General features: G+C 45.7%; 1 long non-coding RNA gene across 1 annotated transcript; it reads left to right on the top strand.

The window, feature by feature from the left end:
* Window positions 1–212: 212 nt before the first annotated feature.
* On the top strand, window positions 213–2,864 carry LOC125108472 (uncharacterized). The gene is made up of 3 exons (XR_007129921.1): window positions 213–319; window positions 1,839–1,888; window positions 2,668–2,864. It is a non-coding gene; the product is annotated as an uncharacterized LOC125108472 (long non-coding RNA).
* The last annotated feature ends 2,760 nt before the right edge of the window (window positions 2,865–5,624 follow it).

Below are 5,624 nucleotides of genomic sequence, written 5' to 3' on the forward strand. Positions count from 1 at the left end.
CAGAGGAAGAAGCAGGCCTCCAGCTGAGCAAGGAGGCCGATTTGGGACTCAATCCCAGGACCCTGTGATCATGACCTGAAATGAAGCCACCCAGTTGTCGCAATGTTTGAAGAATTTCTCAATCAGATGAGGAACATAGTCTCACAGGACAAAGGGTGATGAATGGGTTGTGGTCACCTGCTTCCAAGGCACTTTATCCCCCTATCGTAGGGAGTTACTGTCTCAAGTCAATTGCAAAGAAGGTTACAATGACTCAAGGACACTGGAATCAAACCCCAAGAGGCACCCATCTCTAATTCCCATGCTGAGCTGAATCCAGGTAAGATATACATTTGCTCTGTGTTACCAGTGCATGGTCACTACGTTCTATGGGACAGAGGGGAGGGACATGTTTGAAGGTGAGCTAGAGAGCTATTGTCCCCTTCATGAGTGAGAGGAAGGCCCTACCTCTAGTCATAGCACAATTGAACAAAAGGGATTGATGTCATCAAAGATAGAGAACCATCAGCCACCAGTATTCATGCCAGCTGTACAAAAACTTGTGGTGAGGCCTCCTGTGGCAAGTACGGATGTTAGGTGCTTGAGGTGACTCACCCTAAAGAGAAAAAAAGTTTTTGCCACCCTGTCAAGAGTGCTCAGAATTGACTACAAGGGCAAGAGGACAAGAACTGAAGAAAGCATGTTTGAAAACCTTTTCAGGGCTGAAATAAAAAAGGTAGCATGTCCTGAGAATTGCCTCATCATGAATAGGCTATCTCATTTCATTGCTTGAGCGCAGAAAAGAAATCATCCTGTATTTTCCATGTTGAAAACAAGAAAACACAGAACCTTGGATTGTATTATTTATTTAATGTCAGTTAGCCAACATGTAGTACATCACTTGCTTCAGATGTAGTGCCTAGTAATTCATCAGTTGTGTTATCACTCCCAGTGCTCATCACATGGCATGCCTTCCTTAATACTTCTCACCCAATTACCCCATCCCCCCACTCACCACCCCTCCAGCAGCCCTCAGTTTGTTTTCTTGTTAAGAGTTTCTCATTGTTTTTTCTCCCTCTCTGGTGGCTTCCCATTTAGTTTCCCTCCCTTCCCCTATGATTATCATATGGCTTCATCCTATATGGAACCTAAGAAACAGTGTAGTGGGTCATGGTGGATTTTCTTTAAATGATGTTATTTTTATACCATTCCATGTTTGACCGAATTTCACTTTTCCCGAAAAATGACCCATTCCAATGAGGCTTCCATTGGCCCTGGAGGGACGGGATTCTTCACTCTTGCTCAGTGAGTTAGGATCCTGAACCAGGTGTCAGGAGAACCTCAGCATGGTTATTGTTCCATTGGTGCCCTTGCTTGGCCTCAATTTCCTTATCTGTAAAACAATGAGAGATATAAATGCTATACTATTTTCCAGAAGGTTTTCCAGCTCCACACTTCAATGGCTACAGAAAGCTGAATGTGGTTTAGTCTATGAAACAAGGGTAGAAATATTTACTTCAACTACTTCATGAAGACACACAACCAAATAGAATGGAAAAAGCAGAGGACTAGAGCTCCAGTAGGACTTGAGTGAAATGCTTTCATAATGGCAAATATCATAGGAAGTTATCTTTTCTATGAACACAGAGGTGGGGACTGGCCTTTTCATATCCACAGACTTCACTTTTGTCTTTAGACATTTTCATTGATCTTTAATATAGATTTACATTCAGGCTGCTTGATGAGACTTGATTATGAAATTCCAAGAGCATATTCTAATCCTTGATCTCATAATATGCTATCATTTTTTTATTTTGAAATTACATTCTAATTGACTTATGGTGTTATCTTCATTGCAGGTGAACAGTAGTGATACAGGAGTTCTGTATATGACTCAGTGCTCATCACAGTAAGTGTACTCTTAATCCCCATCCCCTATTTCAAACACCCCCCCCCCAACCTGGATCCCTCCAGTTTGTTCTCTATATTCGAGGCTGTTTTTTTTTATTGTCTTTTTTTCCCTTTGTTGTTTGTTTCTTTTTCTTCAGTGCCACACCTGAATCAAATCATATGTTAACGTAACACACACCAGCTTTAAGTCTTACCTCAGTTTCTTGATCTGGTTGAGTTGTGGTGCATAGACCACCAGGTTCAGTCCACAGTGGCTCCCAGGGATCCCCACCCCTGCCATATACCTACCAGTCTATAAACCGAATGGTTGCTAATGGATTTCTGACCAAGAGAATACAGTCCAAGAGATACTCTTTAACTCCTTTAAGCGTTCGTGACCAAACATTGTCACTTTCCTGTTACTGTCTTGTGTTCCCTCCCTTCTCTGAAGTATCCCCAGACTGGGAAAGCAAGCACTGGTGTTTAGAACTGCCTTACACAGAGGCCACAGAGGAAGCAGCCTAGCAAGTGGCCAGGCTAATAGCAGAAAGGAACACAAGCTCCCGATTTAGCTTAAACTCAACAAACTGAGTTTCCTTCCCCACTGCCCCCATGTAATCCAGAAGGGAACCTGAGGAGAGCCTCCAGGTGTGAACAAAGCCCTGCCCTGGCTGTTTCACTTCCTGACAATCAAAACACCTCTTCGTTGCTGCCAAAATGTTGCTGATAAATCTCTTTTGAGTGGCAAAAGAGATTAACTTTTGTCCACTGGTCTGCTGACATCTTGTTTCTCCATAGGGTCCGTGGACAAGGGGCCTCGGCATCAGCTGGGAGCATGTTGGAGGTGCAGACTCTCAGGTCCGTCCCAGGCTTACTCAATCAGAATCCGCATTTTTCCGAGATACGCAGGGGATCAGAGCCTGAGAGGATCTGCCCAAAAAACCACTGTGGAATGTTCCACAAAGAGGAAGGCTAATCGGCCACCTTGATACATCAATGCGGAAGTGGCGGTTATTTCCTGGGCCTTTTTGGCCATTGCTGTCATTCTAGAATCCCCTGAGGGGTTGATTCCCAGTGACCCCAGTGGGAACTGTCGTGGAAGAAAGGAAGGGACACCCTCCAGGCTGGGGACTTAGAGCAGCCATGGAAGCTAAGCATGGGCCCAACCAGCAGAAGCTCCCAACTCATCAAGGCTAAGAGACTGCTCTGGAGCTCTATGTTGTTCTCTTGCTAGATCCTTTTGTGTCAGCTTATGTTATTGGGGATTTTTCTTGTATTGCTGGAACCTGTCCTCTTAGATTCACTGTGGCTATATCTCTAAGTTGTGGCATCCTTGGCTTGTCATTTTGCTTCCATGTAATTTTAGACTTCCTCTTGGCTCTTGGTTGACCCAGTCCTTGTTCGGTAGCATGTTCTTTAACCTCCATGGATTCATGATCTTTCCAGGTTTTTTCTTGGGATTGATTTCTAGTTCCATAGCATCACGGTCAGAAAAAGATGCATGGTATGATGTCCATCTTTTTTAATTTGTTGGGACTTCTTTTGTGGCCTAACTTGTGATCTGTTCTGGAGGATGTTCCATGTGCCCTTGCAAAGAGGGAGTATTCGGCTGGTTTAGGGTGGAATGTTCTGCCTCTATCTGTTCAAGCCAGTACATCACTCAAAGCCATTGATTCCTTGTTGATTTTCAGTTTGGATCACGTCTCCATGAATAGAAGTGGGGTGTTAGAGTCCCAACCGTATGGTATCACTGTCAAAGAGTTCCTTTAAATGTGTTAACTGGTATATGCATTTGGGTGCTCCTATGTTGGGTGTCTAAATATTTAAAATGTTTCTATCTTATTGTGTGGTCTCCATATTATGATGTAATGTCCTTCCTTGAGTCCTACTACACACACCACACACACCATAATTTTTACAGTCTGATTTGTCTGCTAGAAGTATTCCTTGCATTGTTTTGGCATCCATTTGCCTGATAGTTCTCATCTGCTCACTTTCAATCTGTGCCTAGTCTACAGGGTCACGGGAGTTCTCCATTTCAGATAAGTCAGTGCAACTCTGTCAATTGAGACTGAGTGTATAACTAGTGAGTGTTTGAGACCATAGATATCAGAACACATAGACCTAACAGTCCTCAAGGCCAGCAAGGAGAGTGTAAGGATTCTCTGAGCAAGGATATGGACCATTATCCTGGCCAAAGAGAACCAATCCCTTCTCCTTCATGCCCCAGCCAGGGAACAGTGGCTACCATGGATCTGACCAAGAGGATGGGGGCCTGGAAGGCATTGCTGCCAATGGACTGCTTAAGGAAATGGAGGAGTGCTGGAAATCGTAGCTCCTAGGTCAGCATAGATGTGAATGGAACCAGGCCCAGCTGTGGCCTTCAAGTGACACCTCCCCATTTTATCCCCCACACTCAAAACAACAGGGAAAGGAATCCAGAGATCATGAACAAAGATGCCAGGAGGATTCCAGTCTTCGTAAAGGGTGTACCTGGAGAGTCTAGAGGGAGACTGAGGATGGAAAGTCCTGACTTCCCTTCCTCCGTTTACACACTGTCTTCTTCTGGCTTTGTCCCTTCCACAGGCAGGACTGGATCTCTTTACATGTTCTTCCCCACTTAGTGCTGATGCAATCCCAGAGACTGAACTAGAAAATGGTCAGTTCTAAATACTGGGTCCAAACAAACAAAAACCCCAACACACAAACAAAAACCCCATGTCACCAAGGAAGCAAGGCATAGTCCCTACTTGCTTTAGACGCGGAGAAAGGCAGCCCCCTATCCTGGGCAGTACATAGGTCTGGGGATGTAAGGAACAGTTAAAGCCTCACCAGTTCAGTGCTTGTTGCTACTGTTCCTGGGAAAGTACCTGGCCACCTCTCCATCTCAGGAGTCCTGAGGGTTGTCTCTGCTGTTTGCCCAAATTGCGTACACTGAGATGAGCCTGTCCTCTGGAAAGGGGACTTGGGTTACCACCGGTAGCTTGTGAGGAGGGCTGGCGCTTCTCCTTCCTCCCACATAGAATGGCTGATGACTCTAAGATCTCTTAGCTCAGGAATGAATAGGACAGTCCTGTGCATCTTTTCCATTACTGTAGGAAGTAAAAGAATCAAGCCACACTCCTGAGCTAGAAAGTTAAAAAAAAAAAAAAAGGAATTTAATATAATACTATTTTAACCTATGAAAAAACTATGTAATACCATTAACCTACTGTCCCCCAAATAAGGAAATAGGTGGGAGGAAGAGGTGTTAAGCAGATGGGGTGCTCCACCACAAGTACCCCACCTGCTGAGGAAGAATCCTTGCACAGCCTCCAGTGACACAGGTTTAGCCCTGATGGTGGCTGTGGCCAGTTTCTCCTGGTGCTGGAGTTCTGCTCGGCCAGCTAGGACCGGGGCTCCAGCTGGCAGGACAAGGATGTAGCTAAGGACAGAGGGACACCTGTGAGCTGACCAGCAACTTCACATCAGGAGTCCCTTCCTGGGTTTACCCAACATCTGGAGTCTGGCACCCCGGCAACAAGGCTGGGGGCTGCCCAGGGAGCCACAGAAGAAGGATTCCTGGAGGGGCTAGCAGGAAGAGTCCACCCCGACCCTCACCCAGCTCCTCCTCACCTGTGATCCTTGCTGAGCCACTCCACAGTTGGGAACCAGGCCCTGAATTGATCCTGGGCTCTAGAGTGTATTCTCAGCAGCCACCAGGAGCAGCATGATGTCTCTGAGGTCTCTGTATTCCTGGGCCGAGACAGAAACAA

The sequence above is a fragment of the Lutra lutra genome, chromosome 9, assembly GCF_902655055.1.
Source record: "Lutra lutra chromosome 9, mLutLut1.2, whole genome shotgun sequence".
Classification (NCBI taxonomy): Eukaryota; Metazoa; Chordata; class Mammalia; order Carnivora; family Mustelidae; genus Lutra; species Lutra lutra.